Source organism: Hetaerina americana, unplaced genomic scaffold (genome assembly GCF_022747635.1).
Source record: "Hetaerina americana unplaced genomic scaffold, ioHetAmer1.1.p SCAF_2, whole genome shotgun sequence".
Taxonomy (NCBI): Eukaryota; Metazoa; Arthropoda; class Insecta; order Odonata; family Calopterygidae; genus Hetaerina; species Hetaerina americana.
In genome coordinates, this window is record NW_027286763.1 from 48,753,587 (window position 1) to 48,775,546 (window position 21,960).

Sequence of the window (21,960 nt, forward strand, 5' to 3'; positions counted from 1 at the left end):
AAGAGACGTCATCGCAAGGAGGAGGGCGAAAGCGTCCTTCATCCGCGCACACGAACGTACACGCACTCACACGCAAACACTCTCTCGCAAACACGCAGGAGACGACGGACTGATGGCGTCCATTCTTCTCTCAATCTTCCCTACACCCCCCCTCGCCCTCAGCCTCCCCAGACTTGTCCCCGTTCCCACCTCCCTCCTTTCACCTCCTCGCTCTGGGGTTCAACTTTCCCCGTCGTTCGCTCCTCTCCTATCTCCATCTGCGAATCAACTTCGCAGTCTTCTCCCATTTTTGGTGGTCTGGGGAAGTGGCAGGCAGTGGCTGCGATGACTGCTCGTTCCTTCCTTCCCTCTTACGCCCCCACCAGTTCGAGATCGGAAGCACGACTCCATTCAGCTGGGACTGTTCTGACGTCGTAAAATGAGAACGTCACGTGTTTTTTTTGTTCCTCACACTCCTCTCTCACTCATTCGCGCTGAAGTGGCGATGGACGAGAGAGGGAAGGGAGGAGTTACCTCTTTCTGTGAAGGTTATACTGGTGAGCTTAGACGGGAGGCGCAGAGATTTTTTTAAAGGAAGGAACTGCAAGCTCACCTTTTTTCATGAATCTGCAAAAGATGTACAACTTTTTTTTCGGTAAATGTGTATGCTCAAGAAACTCAAGATATTTTAAAGGTTTTAAATTGTTTAGGGAGGACAAACGATGCAATATGGGCCAAAATATACTAAACAATGGCCGAAATTGATATATTTTTCATTATGATTATTAGAGCAGGGCAGTACATTTACATCCCTATGTTTTATAGTTATTGAGCTCTATTTTGCTGCCATTGGGCAAGGAGAAAAATCAAGGGCTCCATTAAGACGATGACAAAGTGTTGGAATCGCCAAAATTAATCCCTATTGATAATAAAATCTCGGATACTTAGGTTTTTCGTAAGATTATTGAGTGCTTTCCTTTAGGATGAGAAAACTCAATTTGCCTATCAAAACATCTCCATCTCGTAGTTATTTTTACAGGATTGGAATTTAAGATACGTGCGTATTAGTTGAAGATAAAACGTGAAATTGATTACTGATTGTGTGTTATAAATTATTAGTTATCGAAGAAATTTCTTGAAAATTAAAATAATAATGGCACCACAAAATTACGGGTTCTTTTACGAGCCTATGTAGCAATTTAAATCTGATAGTAATGTAAGTATTCGAGGAGTGAAATCTAAATATAAGAAAACGTATGGGAAGGATGTATTTGAATAAAAAAATAGAAACAAGACGTGAATTTTAAAACATATGAGACCAAACTAATCATATCAGAAAAGGTTAAATAATTGAATGTTAAAGTGGTATCAAATATTTATTAGTTTACGCACAAAATAATATGCGGATCAGCCTTAAAGAAAGAAGGCTTCATTAAACGACTTTAGTAAAACATGTAGTAATGATATGGGAAAGGTTCCACTCAAAATACATTGGGAATACATGGCTAGTATTTGCGATATAAGAGAGAAAACGTTTATATAGGACTTGTAAAATGCTCACCAAATTTGTTTAAAATAGTTACAAGAATAGAGTTGCGCGGCGGACATGTTGGAGGAAAAGGTTGAGAACTTCTTGATTGACGAATAGAGCTGGCATGAGAGGCTTTCAGATATGAGCAGGACACATGAGCTTCCTTGTAACACCGACCAAACTATTGTGAGGCCAAATAATGCTATACTCGACTGCCCAGGCAACATAAAGAGAAAATATCTCCGACAGATTCAAGTATTCGTTCTCCCCATGCGTGATAGATAGTCATGACAAAATGAAACCCAAGCACCCGAATATACATTAATATACATAAAAGTGAACATTAAATGATTTAGTCAATTGTTGCACCATGCATGTAAACATTTATAAGTGTATATACACGATTTTTATTGTAACGAGGTAGATATATATTGAAAATAAGTATGAAGTAATATTTCTTCTTTTATTGCTGGTACCCTACATGAAACCTCCCACCATGCACCTTTGTCGCGGCTTGCGGGGTATTGTTTTGTTATGGATGAACAAAATTTTAATTGTGAGTTAACTTTTCCCTTGTATTTATTAAAATTATATTTCTCTTCAATAAAAAAAAATATGATGAACATATTTGGTTTTCCACATTTTATCTCAGAAGGATTTTTTACGTTGATGTTTTATCTCCTAAAATAAGGAGCAACCGTCGGAAATTACCATTATGTACCACTGTTCTAGACATTTTCTTGCACGCTGCTCCCAGAACCTTCGTATATCTTGGATATCTGGATTCTTGTTTCCTCCGAAAATTGCCATTTACTCACAGCAGCCCTAACGCTTACCCAATATTAGCTCCGTGAATTAGCACCAGGTGAACACCCAGTGACTGACCGTGGTCGAAATGCTGCATAGAGAGCAGCTGGTTCAGAGAAGTAAGGTGTCACAGTAGTTTACATTAATTTTCCTAATTGATAACACTTTATCGCGATGGTAAATCGTCACTGGTACCTACTCATTAATTCCTAAATTGGTAAACGACCTTAGCGAAAACTCCGTCGACATCATGGTGACACCACAATAAATTAGTGCTATAAACTATGTACAGAGCTAAATAATTGATGTAAGGTCTTTATTAACATAACGGCCTTTGGCAATCTAATCTGAAATGCTAATGGCATGGTGTGCTGTGTGAAAATTCACCTCTCACGTTATCGATAGCGGAACTACGTATTTAACTACTCGTTTGCTTGTTGATATGGAGCAATAATTATAAGATTTTTCTGCAATTAGCAATAGATGTCGATATCCTCCAAGTAACCTCGAGGAATATAATTTTTGAAACCAACAAAAGATACATATTTTCTGAAACACTTTTTGTATTATTAATTATTCGTAGACGTACATTAAAAGGGTAAGCGATCGTTATGTTTGGACAAATTTATTCGCATATGACGACATCATTTAGAAATTGGAGGCATTTCAACGAATTTTTGATAAAAATCCAAAGCATCGAGTTCACAAACATGTGGTCGGTTAGGAAATAATAAATACCTTGTGAGAGGGGGATTTTAGCTAAACAAAATGTCCAGGGAAACATTTCGTTGAACTGGGAACCAATATTAAATCGATCAATCGCGGTGTGATCGCGGATTTTCTTTTATGCCTTTATTTCTCCAATTAGTGCAGGATCTTTTGATGTAGATAAATAAGAATATGTGATAAACCGATGCTTAAGAGAGTGAATAGTTCTGATTCAAAATGAATTCCCCTTAAGTATGTCAGAAAATACATATTCCCAAGTTGTGTGAAAACGGCTCAAAGTGACTTCAATTAAAAAGAATTCCATGGTAGATGGAAGATGTTCTTATGGGCATGTTTTTCCATGCATATCGAAGTGCATAGACTTGATCCTAAATGGACAGGTTTAAAAGTATTTATGGTGTGGCAAGCTTAGAATAGAAATAAATTACCGCGGCCGCGTTTCTCTCATGACAGCTACCAATGTGTGTCTTATTTGTAGTGGGAATGGGAGAAAGTTAGGCAAGATTGTTCTACATAAAGTAGCTGATCATTAACTCTTTATGCTGATATAAAGATCATAGACGAATATTGCCGTAAAAGTAATGTTACTGAGTTCGGTATTTGAAAATTTGGTCAAATGTTTCTGCCTAATGCAATTATTGTGTATAAACATATTTGAAGTAAGCAAATACTTCACTATAGCTCTTTAAAAAATGCATACTTCGACTAGATATTCTTGCAAAAGTGGAATTTATTGACCGAAATATTTCCTCGCGAAAACAAAATCACTGTTTTTGGCAAAAACGTACTTTAGATGCTTTTATCTAATTTAACTTCAACGAATTCAGCTTATTGAACGGAACCACCAAAAGCGGAAAAAGGTGTCTATATTTACATTCAGGATACAAAATGTGTATAAATGATCAATCATCTTCATATTCTGAGTAACATTTGAAAAATTCGTATTATGGCCAGATTTTGGCATTTTCGGATTTCCCCTCTATGTACGACTCAAACTAGAGTTTAGTGATTCCTGCAAGGAAGGATTGGTGTGAATCGAGCCATTCGGCATTTTGCGCTTTATATATTAATGTCTTTGTTTTATTTTTTATCATGGAGCCTATTTCCAATGAAGATTTTACCTGAGAACATTGTAAAATTACGTTAAGATTACGTATTGCATATGCAGGGATATAAGATTTCGATGCAATGAGCAGAAAAGTATCAAACAATACGCTTTGATAACTCGCTGCCCAGTATTTCATTATAATTATTCTTCCAATTAACGCGAAAACGCTTAGTCTGAAAAATTTCTGTAACTAAACGAGAGAATTAGTTTTAAAACAAATAGTGAAATGACAGTAACAATAAAGAATTCATGTTGGTTCCCTCATTCCTACTTTTAATTTAAATTATTTTTTTTTCAATATATAAAAAATTCAAAAAATCTTAACTGATTGCTATTTTTCCAAAATTTCAATAGAATAGGTTTTAGATTCTTAAAGCAAATGCGATTTTTTCTGGGATCGATTCTTTGCGAATTGTGAATCATCGTTAACTAGTGAATTACAAGTCCACAGACAAAGCGTATTGATTCAGCCCAGGCAAACATCTTCCAGTCATTGATTCTATGCCATCGGGCATAAACTAAGGCCGGAATAGACTCATAAAATCCAGTGGAAATGTGTTCTTGAAGTTTCATCACCCGCGCCACGACATTTCTACGCCTTCCGTTCATCCTTCCGCTCGTAACGACGATTACGCAGCACCCTTAAATAGCACCCGAGAAATTAAGCAACATTGCCCTTGCGCCCATTCCGACGCGGGAAAATACGTACATTTCCATTCTCTTCGACTAATACGTTCCCATTAACCCCGCGTACTCCACGGGTCCCCGTCAGTTTGCACCCGTCCCTCGCAGTCGGCGAACACTGTGCTCCTTCCGAAGCTGCTGGACCGTTGGAGAGAGCAATGTCTTCCATCAACATTATAACGTGTCCGTCGCCGTATTTTTTTGTCCTCCGCTCCACCTAAACCCGAAGCGCCCTGGCCCCTGTCCCTCCTTTAGTCCCTCCCTCCTCCCCTCTCTCGGTTTTTTATTCCACATAATTCATCACTCTTTCCGCTTAATTGCTCGTCATCATTCACCCGCACCCAACCGGGGAGAGTAGATGGATACACACCCTCAGGTCTTTTGTCCTCCGTGAAAATCCTCTCTCCCAGCTCTTCCTTCCGTCTCCTCCCCTCCCTCTATCCCCTATTTCCTATCCTTTATCGTTTCGCTACATAATCAGGGTACGAATAAACCGCTCATCCATGCTCACCCCAACTCGCCTCTCCATGATGAAAGGTTCCATTGATTTCGGTGGGTCTACGCCTCCCCTGAATTGGGTGAACAACACTAGTATGTGCTATCTCGAGGAAATGCGATAAATAAATTTCACCGGATCGACCTGATGAATGTTCTCTTCTGAGTGCTCCATTATATTTCTGTCCATATTTCCACCAGGTCTAAAAAAAATATATTTCGCACCGTAAAAAAAAATGTTTCCACGTCTCATCCGATGTGAAATGTTCAGAATTTCATTACCAAAGTTCACCGTAGTATTAGTGAATGGGTTTTCGAAGGGAATCCGAAGAGTGACGTTGTCTCCCACCGTAGCATAATCACACAAAAATCATCAATCACGTAGTGATGCGATATAAGATTGTATGAAAGGTAAGATTCAAACCCAATGACCTTAAAAAGGTCGTACCATAAGACATGTTTGTGTGAATATTTACTGGTTAACTCTATAGGTGACTTAATACCTTAAATATTGTCATTGCAGCTGTCTTAGGAGGAATTCAATTGAAAATTTTGAGAAATTAAATCGTGTTTAATTTTTTCTCTTTTTTCAGATAATACCCATGAGTAATTTGTGTAGAATTCATTGATAAGAGTAGATTTTTTTAAGAGTGTAAACTCTGTTAAGCAGCTATATAATATGGATATAGGAGCTGGAAGCTTTCAGAAAGCAATGGGATTTAATAGCGAGCGCCATTAAGTAAAGATATGAAGAAAAACTATTGAACAGTTGAAAATAATCCTAGCTTTGTATTCCTTGGAAACGAGGACGCTAAGGCAAGAGAAAGAGCATAGATTGAAGTATTTTGAGGTGTGGGTGTGGAGGAGAATATGCAGAAACAAGTTAAAGGCACGTGAAGGAAAACAAACCAAGTTCTAGGCATGAGTAATAGGGGAAGAGAAACTTTGCTGTAAGAAATTCAAAGATGCAGGACAAGTGGGTTATGGAGAGTTTGATGGGAAATGAGATGCTGAAGACGGTATTACAGGGAAGACTTTTGAGGAAGCGAGTAAGCCGGGGGAAAAGAATAGAGGTCTTCGATGGCAGTAAGGGAGGTAGAAAAATATGCAGACCTATAAAAACCATTTATTTTATTATGTTATATGTTGTTTGAGTATATTTAAAGATATGTTAGTCAGACCTTATGATTACAGCAGGGTTTAGTTCTAGGGTTCATTGAAAAACCACCCACTTCCCCGGTAGATTACTGCTAAAAGACGCAGGGAATAAGGATCTATGGTGATAGGTGGTATCTGAAGACTCTCCAGTGGAGAGCAGCTTTAAGGCTTAAGCTGAAAAAATTACCCTTTCTTCAACCATTTGCTTCATAACTTTTCTACTGAAAACTTTTAATCAAAGGGAAAGTGTTTCGCATATTTGTTTTCTTGTTTGGACACGTGATTTATTTTTATATGTGGCAATGAAAGCACGCTCGGGACTGAGGATGAATCCAGGAGTGATGGAAGTTTGCTGAAATGCTCATCTTCAACAGACCAAGGCACAACAAACCTATGCGCCAAATTCAGCGATGCATTTTATAATTTCATGAGAGAATGTTATATACAAGGCGTTTGATGCATTTGAAAAATAATAATTTTTACTTTTCATGTTTGGCACAACAGTACTGACGTTTGATCTCCATTCTGAATGCCATATTCTTGAATACATAAGAAAAAGGGGAAGAAAATTGAAATATCACTTTGCCTTCAAGAAGATCGTGAAAAGTATAAAGTAAACCATTGAACTTAGTTTTAGGCACACCTTTATCTGTTACATTTGATAAAATTGAAGTTGACTCATTCCCATTAATAAATGACCATTCCTCCAAAATTTTCATCTCCTATCCCTCACGGATAATGCACCGACTGGACTTTAATTCTTAATTTTTTTGTGTTTAAAACCATGTAAGTTTGGCTTAGGCATGTAATTTGAGGCATCGTGAAGCTAATTAAGATTTGGTTCGACAGCTACAGTACTTTCTGTAGCCTAGCGGAAGAGCGCTGAATAATTTAATGAATGTGTGACATAAGCGGGGTAACCGATAAGAAACGAAATGCCAGGGATGAATATTTAATTTATGTGTCAACCAAATGAAAATTTTACGATGGATTTATCTCTACACAAATTTAAGATGATAGGTTTTGTCTTATCAACAGAAATGCCCATATTACTGCATCCTACCTCCTTGATATTGAATTGAACAATACAGAAGTGGTATTCCGCCCTCCGATATGGAGTTGAAAAAATACATCCAGAATGCTGGTTTTCTGGGATCCGACTCATTCTTGAAACGCATGAGTTGCAAACAGGCAGCCAGTTCGCCGCCACTCCTGTTGGCGAAAAATGGTACCATATATTATGCTCCCCTCCGTTACACCCGACGTGATGGAGTCACATGAACACCGCAGCCGTTTTCCCTCCCTCCTAACCCTTCTCTCCCTCTTTGCTTTGAATTTTCGTCCTCAAACCCCTCCCCCCTTATCCTCCTCTCTCTTCGTCCGTTTCTATATTTAGCTTCATTTCCGTTGATGGATGAAAATAAAGGCTAGCTCCCATCCCCTCACTCATTTTCCTTGCGCTCTCATGAAAATACATCCCTCCACATTTATTTCATCCCTCCCCCTCTGTTTAGGAATATACTTACGCTCCCTCTCTCCCAACCTCCTCCGTAACTATCATCTCTCTCTCTCTCCCCCTTCCTTTACCCTCTCCATCCAGCCAGCCCACCCACCGAAATCGTCGTAACTTCCATCATTCCCATCCATTCCCGCCTCTCTCCTCTCACCTCACTCTTTCTCCTGTCATTCCAAACTCTTACTCTCTCTCTCCCTCTTTCTGTCTCTTCCTCTCCATCCCTGTCTTTCCGTCCATATCCCTTTCTTTCCCCCATACCAGCGCACCAACTCCAAGTCCAACTTCATTCCTCGTCCCCATCTCATTACTACGACCCCACGTACGCTAACTCCTCCCTTTATTCTCATCACCCTCCCCCCCCCCCAAAACCTTTCCCGCCACCTCCACACACAAGTCATCCAACATTCCCATCTCCACCACGACCTTATTTCGTCTCGTTTTCCCGCCGTTTCTCTCCCACGACTCGACCTTTCCCATCACTGAAGAGTTTTGTTCCGTGCACAAACACATAGATATAAATGTATTTTCTCTATTTCGCATGGCGTCCTCACAACCCCCTTCGGCACAATAGCACCCTGCGCGCACACGTGAGTGCCGACAGCAGTCGTGGATGCGGCAATCTCTCACCGCAGAGTGTTTTTTTTAAATTCCATCATCGCGTTTCTAGCGAGAGATTAGATCCCATATTTATGGGTCTGTGGTTTCATCATCCAATTTGCTTCATGCTCTAATTCGAGGGTAATCTCCACAGTGAGTCGACTGATTCAATATTTTTCCCGAACTCGTGAGAAGAGAATTTCATTTATAAATTATTTATTAAACCTCTTCTATTTTGTACATTTGAATATACATTTATAATTATATAATTCGTTAAAAAGGACGAATGGAGAATATTATAAAATCGGAATCTAAAACACGGAATCTTGGTTGGGTGTTAAGACTTTTTCCCTTATCTGGTAAGATCCTCCGTAAATTGTGGCTTCTCATGAACGGTTTTTGGATTACCTCAGCTCTTCTCCATTCACTAAAACCAATCACTACAATTCTCCACCCTGTCATGAAATTTCTTTTTCTTTGCCGTTCACCCCTTCAAACTTATTTGTGAATATGAAACTTCCCTCGATAAACAATGATATCACTTTTTTTGGAAATATAATTTACAAAACAATACTTTAAGATATTTTCGGATTTAGAAAGTATTTCTTCGAATATAGTATCAAGTAATCTAATGATAATGTCGTCACCCCATATACCGTCGTCACCGTCATAATATATATATTATATATATATATAATATATTTACGTATATATATAAACATATACATATATATATGAATATATATAAATAATAAATTGGACAGCAACAAACAATATAGAAACACATAAAATGATCACTCACACGTTATTTTTTGATCATTTCGACGGAATTCTGCTCCGTCTTCATCGGAAGACATAGAAGTAATCGAAGTAGATTACTTCTATGTCTTCCGATGAAGACGGAGCAGATTTCCGTCGAAATGATCAAGAAAAATCGAGTGAGTGATCATTTTATGTGTTTCTATATTGTTTGTTGCTGTCCAATTTATTATATATATATATACTTATTTATATTCATTCAGATTTCTTCGAGGTCCTTTCCCCGTTGCGTTGAAATTTAAGATTAAACTAATAAAGCTAAATATTTAAATGCTACAATAAAATTGAAGCTGGAATGACTTCAGTTTGATGTGGAGAAAGATCACAGGGAGAAGTCAGATATGCTGTGGATAGGATGCGAGCCACGCCAATACTTCTCAAACATTTATCTAAAGGTTATTTAAGCCAGAAATTTCGTTCCAAAAAGAATAATTTGCTCAGCTCAGTAATATTGGCTCTTTCATTTTAGTTTCATATTTATCTGTTTAGAAAAACGCCCATAGAAGTCAAATTATTATATAATTACATCCATACTTCTCCCGCTCGTTATTTTAAGTAATTGTTAACGTAAAAACCAAATTGTAAGTGCCTCGCCTTGTGTAAAGAGATTTAGGACAATCAGGAACAGATGATTGGGAAGAATATAGGCCCAATTAGGAAACCATACGCTTTTGGCTTGGGAATATGGATTACAGGAAAAAACTTATTCAGATACAGTGCTGTTGATGACAAAAAAAGTCGCAATTAGCCCCCAGGAAAATTTTATCTGTACCAAGTTGTGTATATTTTAGTTTAAAGTAGAATTTTCCTGTTTGTTTCGTCAAACTCTATACAGATTTTAACGCAAGACAAAGGAAATAGTCGTGTGATAGAAATTCGATCCTTAGAATACGATGAGAAATTTAGTCCTATACCTCTTCTTTGTAAGAGGGAAAATTTTTAGTCATACTGCTTTTCACATTTCCTCGTTCTTTTCTTTTTGCGAATAAATTCAACAGCATTACTTTTCCCGTCAAATCCCAGTAAGAATTCATATTTATAGCAAACATGCTACTCATTTTCCCTGCTGCATTCTTATTAGTGCGTAGAATATTCAAGCGGAATAAGCAACGAACTGTTGGAATTTCGTACCTACTCTTTTCATATTACATTCAGTATTACTTCAAATTATACTTTAAAATAATTATGCTGACTTGATCCCGTGCGTCAACATGATGGTAGTTAAGAGAGAGCATTTGTTGAAGTATTCAAAGTAGATGTAAAGTGTGTTCCTCGCACAAGTCCGCAGTTTTTCTTGTCGGGACATTCCATGAGTTATTTGGGTGATGGAGGAATATATACTTAATGAATGATTTTCATGTCTGCTAAAATATGTGAAACAATTTAAATAGTTTCAACATGTTTTCGGGATGAATATTATATTTCATGGCAACAATTGACATACGTATTCCGATTGGAAAAGGTAACAATTCAATGAATTCTATTGTTTAAGTTTCTAACTTCAAAACAAAGAAAATAAAATTGGAAAATTCAAACAAATTACTTTGATTAAAAACACAATTATACATTCAAAAGCCAAAAAAAATGAATGGCATATCGTTAGATAAAACAAAAATGAATGCAGGAGATTTTATAATTTAACATAGGTTTCCAACACTTCATAGCCAGGAAATAAAACAGCAAAGAAATCACTTCATGGCTCAAAACTTTGCATAATTTTATGTCTGAAGTAAAATTTGGTTTTAAAGTTATCGGGTGATTTATTTCATACCATTGATTGATTGTTACTGATTGCAAACATGTATTTAATAAGTGGGTCAGTATTAATTCGGAATAATGTGTATGGAGTGTGCAATCTTAAGCATATTTTGAAATATTACCTGCAGAAAAAATAAGGAATGAGAACGGTGGGGAAAACCTACGAGGCTCATCCGAGAGTTGCGCTACGGTACAACTTTCGTGTTGTTGATATTTACTTTTTGATTTCGCTCTTTCACTTTGCCTTAGCTCTTGTCTTTTGCTCTTGACTCTTTACACAGGATTTTAATATTCCTCAGATATGATTCAAGATGATATTGTTGTGGCAATAATGCATTCAAGAACGGCCATCTCCTCATTAATACTCCTACTTGGGATGTTGTGTGGACGGACGCTTTTCATCAAGGGAAGGCCAATGCCGTAACTTGATCTCACTTCATCATTTTCATTACGGAAAGAAAAATTGCTCGTATAAATATATTAATTTATTTGTATTTGTGGGTCGCGGTAGTCGAGGAGTAGCTCCACATCTGCAGCTCCACCCAAGCTTTTTGATTTCTTCCTGGGAAACCATAACCAGCACAGGGAAAGGAACTGGCCCGCCTACCCTGATGTGTGAATTTCACACACTGTAAGGGTTATCGTAGTACGAGGGAACTCTAGCATCACCTACCAACCCGACCTTCTGTTTGATTACTGGATTTAAAAAATATATATCATATATATAATATATATCATATATATAATATATATATAATATATATATAATATATGTATGTATAAACCTAGTTTAAATAATAATGTACAGCAATATAGCACTAGCGAACAAAAACACAGAAACAAAAAAAATCACATGCATTCTCAATTTTCGGTGAAGATACCGCCTTTCTCAAGGGAGAGAAGGAACTGAGGAGAAGGTTCCAATAGTGGGGGACGAGGACACTAGATGAGAGGGAAGGCGGGAAAAGGTTTGGGGGGGGAAAGTGGAATTGATATGGAAGGCTTTAGGAGGGGAGGGGGATGAAAATAGCTGGAGATTGGGATAATTAGTGTCTGGTATTAATGCCTACCTCATTCCAGAAATCAAGGAGTCAGATAAACGCCTGCTCAATTGTTTTGAGTTTGAGTGGAGGGTCAGAGGGTGAGAGGGATGCTAAAATGGAGACGTTTTAGCATTTATGAAAGGGAGTGTTATGTTCAGAGGCGTGTTTTGAGATTGGGAGCATTCCAATAAGGGAAGAATTCTTTAGTGAGGCACGGTGGTTATTGATTCTAATATTTATGGGTGTGGTACACTGTCCAATATAGAAGACAGGGTATAGTTGACACTTTAGAGGGTAAACTATATTGCTGGAGGTGCACGAGGAGTAGGGAATTCGCTGGGAGAGAGTTAAAAAGCGGGTGGGAGAGTGGTGTGGTTCGGGGTTTTGAAATTAGGACATGTTTTGCATCTAGGTTTATTGCAGCATGTATATCTTTTAAAGCAGCAGGTATATCTCTGCATCTATAGGTACATTTTCAAGCTTCACCTTCAGATATATTAAGTTTGGCCATGGGGAAACAGAATGGGGGAGAAAGAGGCATTTTGGAATTGGATATGAGTATGCTTGGTGAAGGGCTTCAGAGGAAAATGTTTCTCACATCGAATTAAATTGAAAAAAAAATATTGCACTGTTATCTTGAATCTTTACATAATATTTTCCTCTTGAAAAAAATTTCACTGCCGTCATAATCACACCAATGACACTGGTGTTCTGGTAAGCGTAGCTTAAGGAGGTGAGAGTAAATTAAGAAATGACTGAGGAAAGGAGACCCAAGATAGTGGGGGGGGGAGAAAAACAACTGTGAAATCCTCGTATATCTAATTCTTGGAATCTTTTTCATTTAACGACGTAGATGTTGTAGTGGATGGGAGAATATGGGGGATGGGAGGGAAGCATTTCTCATTAGTCAATTGAACGTTGTCTCTGCAATGCTGGACGATCTCTAACATATTGTATAAAAATTGAGATAAAACATTAAGTTGAATTCAAAAAGTTGCCAATTTTTTCCGTAATCGATAATTCCCCTAAGTCAAGCGTGAGATTACTGATTTTATCAATCATTTTCATAGTCCTTGATCTTTTATCTTTTTCTATTATCAACCAATTCTCATTCATGAAATATACCAATTTCGGTGGTCATACCCCATCGCAATAACTAAGAGCCAATCATAAGAGTTCACTTCATTAAGTCTGATCGTTTTAATTCTACCAATTAACTTTAATGAAAGTTTTTTTACATGACTTTAATCATTTACAGCATAATTGTCCTAGCCTAAGGTTTTATGCGGCTACTTGTCCAGACTTGTTAATTGTCTATGTTTTTTTTCATTCATCGCTTTCTTCTTTTAATATATTCTTGGTATTCCAATTCCTAAAAAACCTCTCTGTTATCCGTTGTCTCTTTGCTGGAATTTATACTCTATTTTCCCTCTCCTTAGAATTGTTTGCCTCATATTTATTTCATCACATTTGTATTTTAGGGTAATTCATTGTTCATCATTCTGTGACAACGATTTTGCTCTCAGTTTCATTCTCTTTTTTTATCTTATTTTCCTATTTCCTTCTTTTCTTGTGCGTCTACTTGAGTCATGGATTGCTATTTTTTCCAGGCCCATAAGTACATTTCCTCCGTATGATTTGATGATATGGAGAACATTCGCTTTATAACTGACATTTGCTATCACCAGTGGTTCTATTTCGCATCCAAAATATTCTTATTATTTTTATTTTTTGATAGCCTTTAATAATATACTGAATGATTAAAAAGAATCAGAAATTACCTTAAGGTTAAAATCTTTTTTTAATATGAATAAACTTTTTCTCTGCTTCATTTATGACGCTCCTGGTAAAGACATAAATAACTTTATTTTGGGCTTATTTCGTTATAGTCCAGGAATAACAGTGAAGAATATTACTTATTGGCTGTTATGACCTCCTGTCTTTTATTTCTTGAATATTCTATAAGCGATTGAGGAAACGTTCTATAATGTAGAAAATGGTTCTCAGGATAAAGCTATCCATGGGAATGTAATACATGTATACCCTAGTCTCCTAGAAGTCTGGGAATCGGATTTATACCTTACCTAAGGAGTAGAAGATTATAAAAATATCTTAAGAGATAATAGAAAACTTGAAAGCCGTAAATGAATTGAATAAAGCTTTGATTTTCTACTTAAAATATGCTGATTATTCATTATGAGTTTCGTAAATTTCGCGTTTCTTCAGGCGCAAGCATTATTTCCGCGTGTGCATGACGTTTATAAGCAGTAAAACAGGACGCTGGAGTAACGTTTTTATAGGAAGTGTGAATGAACTACATTCAAAAGAATCAATAAATACCCAGGAACAGTGAATATTCTCAATTCTCAGCATCTGCCTGATGATGGCGCTAAGCGTCTCAATGCATCGCAAATGACCAATATTGAAGAGGAAGATCATCAGAGTTCGATTTAATTTGCTACCAAAAAAAAGCCATTCCACTAAATCCTCGTCTGATTGCGAATCTTGCTTCCAAGTTTCATAAAATACCCGAAAAGATCCTGTAGCTATACTAATGACACTTTTTAGTAATTTATTTCGATCTAATTTAAAGCCTTACGTGCGATTGCCCTCACTGTGTCCATTCTCGTGGTGAAAATCTCGAAAAGATTGTCATGAAACTCATTTCAAGACTGATGGAAGTAGCTGGAATATTGAATTGCAAATGTTGAGCCTTTCAATTGCAATAGCCGATGTGTAATAAGCCAGCTGCGTGGTCCCGTTTAAGAAAAAAATGAGGTGTAGATTACGATTTGTGTGGAGAAGGCGCATGGAAGGGCACCGAGATGAAGACGCAAGGAAAAGGGACATAGAGGGAGTGAAAGGGTGAAATAGGGATGGAAGCGGTAGATAATTGGGAAGGATGGCTTGCTCGAGGTCGGAGAAAGGAGACCGTCGGGAAGGGGTTATTAGAGGGAAGGAGGGAGACGATCGCAGTCGGAGGGGACGGACGTTAATGCGAAATGCATGAGAGGAGCCGGGGATGAGGGGCTATGACTCTGATGGTGGGGGGGTGAGCTACGGGGTCGGGGAAAGGAAGAATCACGGTGTATTTATCATCGGTGGCGGCAGATTTAGGGAGGTCGAACGAGAGAGACGAGAATTGAACGCCATGAAATCGTTGACACTCCGCGACAGATGGGCCTTACCCTTTGGTGACTCGTGGCTCATTATTTCGGTAGGTTCAGAGACCTTAAAACAATGGAACGATCGTTATCCCAGGCAGCAATCACAAATCACATTGATTGACGCCCCGTGGAATTAGTTCCAATAGCTTTTATTTATTTTCCTGTGCTCACTTTTCACAAATGCACCGCTTGACCTTGTACTTCCGACAAAATTGAGCGAAACTTTGAAAAATGTTCATGGAAAGTTTAATTTTTGGCATTGGTGCAATTAAAAAATAATTTTATTGCCAGAAAAATTCTCGTTCTCTAATATTACCAGTGTTATTTTAAAGAGTACACTGAAAAGTGATAGTTGCTATAGCCCAAGAATTTTCAGAACGTTATTGAGATAAATTTATGAAATGCTAAAATTTTCCATACACGCAGTATTTTACTGATAAACATGGCATGGCCCAAACCCACTTATGTTCCCTTACTAAATTTATTGTTGTTTTGGAGTCATATGGTGATGCGCCATGGGGAATGTACACTTTGTACTCAAGATACTATGCAGGTCTTAGTGACAGCAATGGACCGTTTCTGTTGGGTTACTGTCAAAACAATCGGAAAGGTTTCAAGTATTCTCAGTTATCAATTGCCAAGTGACATGCTGTTCTGCTCTGTTACCATGGCAGTGAAGTTAAATTTGGTTGGAAACTAAAGTGCTTGAAAACAGAACGGAGGGGAGGACATTATGCTTCAACAGACCTCGGAAGTTTTTCAGTGGGATCTGTGGGTCACGGTCTCGTTTAGCTTCTGTACACATGTACTATCAACATCCTATTTTTTAACCCCCCAAAAAAGTAGATTTTGAACTAATGCGTCATTTCTCATTCGTATGCTTGAAATAAATTGCCCATGGGAGAGAAGAACCATATGTTTCAGCTAAGGTTTATTTAAATTGTTACTTCTCTCAAGAAAGTCTAATATATTTGCTTTAATCCCAAAGAACAGACTAACTTGATGTATCCAAAAGACCCTTACCCTTGAGAAGTCCTGTATGGCCCTCGTGGTTAGTTGACTAATTTTATCTCATCATTTCAATCTTAATTATGCCACTTGAGTGAAAAATTCAAAATTTTCGCGGTTTACCTGTTGGGCTCCGTCGCTTTTGATCAATGTCTAGAGAATGTTTGGACTACGGAAGTGTTATTATGGACGCCAAAGGAGTACCGTATTTCGGGAAAGGGTTTCGCTTTCTCCATAATCAATGGTGGCGCCGATGATTAGCATCCAAGGTTCTTCGTATTTCGAGACATTCATTAAATGACTCATAGTTCATTGAAGTATGCCAGTACAAGTTTGAGCACGACGAATGCATTTGTATAAAATCAATAAAAGTTTCGAAAATTAAACAAATATAAGAAATACATTTTAATTGCATTGTGGCCATCCAAAACACCTACCTTAACCGGTACATACCTATAATAGCAATAAGTTTTATTTATTATGAGCTTTGAATTGAATTTGAATGAATTAGTGGAATTATAATGGGATTTTTATGCATAAGATATATGCATAATTTATGATGCTATATTCCAACATGGACTCTCATTAATAGGTATTATATAATGATAATACAGTCAGTGGTAACAAAGAAATTTAAATCCCACAGGCTTAGTTTATCCGTCAAATACACTGGCCACCATTTAAAATCTACCCAAAAAATTATGTTTCATTGAAAATAACAGCTTGTTCATAAAAATCAGAAATAACTATCATTTTAAACGATGGCTGTAGGAGTTTGTTGAAAGTTCTATATAGAATGACTCATTACAGATTGGTAACTTTTCTAGAGTTTTAAGTGAAGATATTTATGCATTTAATCTCATAGCTAAGCGACTTATTGCTCTGCTTATGACAGACACTGCGGGAATTTCTGGTCTCAGGTCATAAGATGAGCATTCTACTCCATAATACTCGATTCCCATGCTCGCCTTGATTAAGGTCAGAGGCTCATTGATGATACTACGCACAGGTGTAACGGTAACATCTCCTGGATGAAATTTCTGCATGAATCAAGTATTGTCCATATTTTTCCGAGGAAGTTATAATGTAAATAGCACACAATCTGTGTCGATCTAAAATGATATGAATTATTAGGCTGTACCTTTCTCAAACAAGTTTTCAGAAGGTTTAACACTGATGCTATTCTTGCAATTGGAAATTCTTGAACACCATAGTCAATTAATCAGCAGCATTAGCAATTGCTAGGTCATGCGCGCAACTTCTGACATTGTTGATGGACTTGAGCTAAATGGCTAATTAGGGGTGGCTAGAATTGCAAATTGAAGGTGAAGGATAAGGAGAAGCCAGTTGCGTCACCACTGGCATCTGACTAACCAAAACGCTAGACTCTAAGGGATTCGCAGTAACGCCCCATTAAAACATAGTCACGCACTACGCTTGAAGTATTTTCCCTATACAATTCGAGTTGGATATCTCTCGTTTATATCATCGCCTGAGTTTGATCTTGGCTTGCTGAGGTGGAAAGAATGTCAACTAAACACGACACACATTTCAATCATTTACATTTAATATTTTCAGTAACTAATCTTTGTGGAAATATTAAAGTAACCAACCGTACACTAAATAAGAATGGGGAAAGAAAACTCCAATGGCCGTAAAAATTGTAGAATCTCTGAATTTTTACGGCCATTGGAGTTTTCTTTCCCCATTATTATTTAATTGAGAGGCCGTAGAGCTCACTATTTCTTGCCAACCGTACACTGTTCTTAGAATTGATAATCGGGATTATATCCACTGATCATCAAAATCTCCTGGAGGTTCCTTATGTTTCGCTGCTTTATGGATGCAATTTACAGGGATGAATTGAGTTATGACTTCTAATCTGCCAGTAATATGTTGTCTGCGGTGGTTAATTTTCCCATTAACCTTTCTTTGATGATGCATCAGGCAGATATGGTACATAAAGACCGAGGGAGCGTATCTAGTTTCGGGGCATTCTCCATCGATCGGATTTCCCGTCTAATGCAGCCGCTTCAGCGGTAGAAGCACGCGTCGAGCGAACCGATGGAATGCAGTGAAAGGAGCGCGGTGCAGATGGAATGCGAGGGCGAAGAAGGGTTTTCGACTCGGAAGCTATCGAACCTGACGTCTCAAATAAGACATCGATGAAGAAACGGGGAGGAGGATGGAGCTGAGGAGGGTAAAAAGGGAGCGGATGGTTGTGTGGAGGAGGAGGAGGACGGGAAGGAAGTGAATGGAGCGAGGGGAAATCTTCGCGGGACGCAAGGCGGCGGATGCCGTAATATCTCCTCCTCCTCCCTCGGATTCTCTCTCTCGGGCTCTTTTCTTATGGCGGCTGGGGCTGCGCGTAAACGGCAGTCAATTTTTTTTGTTTCCCTCCTCGCTCTCTTCACTTGAAGGAAGGGTGGATTGGGGTTTTAGGGGAGGAGAGAGGATTTGATCTCTTCGCGGCCCGAAAAGTGATATCCACACTGAGGGTTGCCTACTTCCTCCCTACTAGTTCTTTCTGATTCCTGCCTGGGGAGTCTCATGAAGTCGCTTCCTTCTCCTCCCCAGGACCCTGAGCTTTGTACCCACCTTAATAATTCACTCGGGAAATTAATTTTGGATCCCCAGAGCGTCTGGAACAAGTGTTGGTTCGTGTGAAATACCACCCCGGACGAAATAATAAATGACGGCTCCGAGTAATATCACTTTGTTGCGCAACATATTAACGGGAAACACAAGTCAAAGAATATCGTGGAAAGTTATTGGTAAGGGAGGAAAAAAAAGCATTTGGATGCTTTAGAATATGTGAAAGAGAAAAAGACCGAATTGAAATCCTCACACGACAAGGGGGAGGGTAGGTTGATTAAATTTTATTAATAAATTGTGTCTCCGTGGAAATTTGGTTGAATTATCAATTTTCCTTTCAAAAGAACAGTGGTTAGCATTCATATTTTTATTTGCAACAAGATACCCTCGAGTTTAATTATGAGACTTGTATTAAATGCCTATCTAGTTTAATTTACGAATTAATTCAACGATAACTCTTTTTATGGCCGTGTCGACGCAGATAATATAATTTTAATATTACAAAACTTTAAATTAGCCACTAGATTTGTGGTCTGTGTGTATCACCTTGATTTTAATTTTTCCTGATTATTATAGAGAAGAAAATAATTTCCCTAAATTTTTATATTCCTGTTAAATTGGTGGTTTTGAGAATTTTGGAATGTCATTTCTAAAAGCCAATTAAATAAATCACATTGAATTGATGCTGGTTCTATTTTTGGGTATTGTACTCTGCTCAACGAGTTGCTTAAATTTAAATCAATGACTAGATGAAATTTTTTAAAATCCCTTGTGAAAAGCGGCTCTCTTTCAATGTTAAATGTATTCATGCAGCGCACTGGATACGTAATCGCTAATTGTAAATGAGTAACCATGTAATGTAAGTACTTTCTAACTTTTCGTACAGTAAAATGACTTACGTATTTCACACGATTCAGATTCTACGAGATTCCGCCATTTAACCCGACTTGTATTCATTTCTTTTGGTTTTTCCTCATATAGACAGTCAGGTACACGAGGACAAATGCGTGCAAGGAATAGGGGCTCTAAAAAGTTGACGGGTGTGTTCAGATTAAACAGGGAAAATTTGTCATGATCCAAACTTCGTTATTCGTACACCTTTAATGCACGTCCTAACAAGAAAATCGGAAGACTTTAATGTTCTAAAAGTGTTACTTATTATCGTCTCACAAGAACAGGGTCAACAATGGGTTAGTGTCCAAATTTGCTCAACCATTTGTAAATATTCCCCAGCTTAAGGGTCAATAAAAGCGCTCCTTTTCTCGTGCCCCACATCCATTGTACCTGGCGGCCCTTTGGCGGATCAAAGAATGGCATTTCCCTGGAACACATAATCTATGAACATAAACAAGGGAACGTTTCCCACCTCGACAAGACCAGGAAATGAAATTGAGCTTCGTAAGTGAAGAAACAGGATTATCCACTTACCTTCATCGATATACACTAAGTCTCCGTCATCTCACATCTTAGATCCTTAAGTTAACTTCAAGCAAAATAACTAAAACGTAATTTAATGTACAAAGTCGCTGCTCTACCTCATAAGTATTCTGGATCGCTGCAATCGGACAGCTTGAACTATAAATTATCGTATTGTTTTGCGAAGCATTTGATCTGTTCCTGCAATTTGACTAATGAGAGTAGCTTATAGGTTTAATCCATTGAGATAGCAGAAACTGTCTCTAAAATTACGGGAGAAGCTTCGATGGCCGCCGGATTTTTAATTGTTGTTCAAGGTCTGCCCGCGTTTTTCAAGGTCATATAGGTTCCATAAAAGACTAATGGATTATTCCGAGTGATTACATGTACAGGCATACCTATATGTATATATATATATATATATGTGTGTGTGTGTGTGTGATAGCAAATCTCTGTGATTATATATTTTTATTTATGAAGTATTAATCCGAGAACCATCCTGATAGACCAGGGATAGTTGAACTACTGACCGAAGTGCCCTAGCTCGAATCTCTCTGGGCACCCTCAGTTCCCAAGCTATGTGAATTTTTGGGTACCAGATCTTCCTGGGAAACCATAACCGGCACGGAAAGGAACTGGCCCCCTTACCCTGATGTGTGAATTTCATATTCCGAGGGGCTTAGTACTGGGTGAACTCCATCATTAGCTACCAAACCGATCTTCGGATTGATTACTATACTTATGTTTTTTGGTTCGAGGAGAGCCAATTTTGGCCTTTTTGTGGATTTTTACATATGAAAATAACAGCAAAGACAATTATAAACACCTAAACCCAAGGTGGAGTAAAATTCACCTAAACGGTAGTCGGATCCGCGACCTCGCGGAGAACCTGCCGCTGCTTTATGGGTGACCGTATGGGTATTTTAGACTTAGGATGGTACTTCGGAACTTCGCTACTCATTTTGTCCGCTGTTTAATTGATTCAATAATTATATAGACCACCGTTTTAGCCTCGTCATAACTTGATTATAAGTCGTCAAACACTAGAAACCTGGGCATACAATGGCCCTTTCAGATATGCATATTTTTTTATAATGTGGAATGATAGGTTGATTCTTAATGTGTATATCGAGAAGAATATTAATGATGCAATGAAATAATGGCATTCTATCTTGATAAATCAAGAAAAAATGAATATGTTATCTACTCCAAATAACTTGGAGTTCCAGAAAAGAGAAAAATATTATTAAGATGGAAATACTTGTAATTGTGTGGCATGGAATAGTAACCATAGTTTATGAAAATAAACAAAATATATTTTCCAAACATGACATATAATCTATGTAAGAAAGAAATTAATATAATAAGATCAGGACACGCTTGAAGAGATAACTGAATTCCTTACTAAACCAGTATTATCCACAAATATTGGAGTTGAAAAAGGGGGAGTAGGAAGTACATTCATGAAAGAGAAGAAAGCCATCCATCTGATTAAATTGCAGCTAATGCAAATAAAATTGTAATAAGATTTCGGAAGTGATAGATAAATA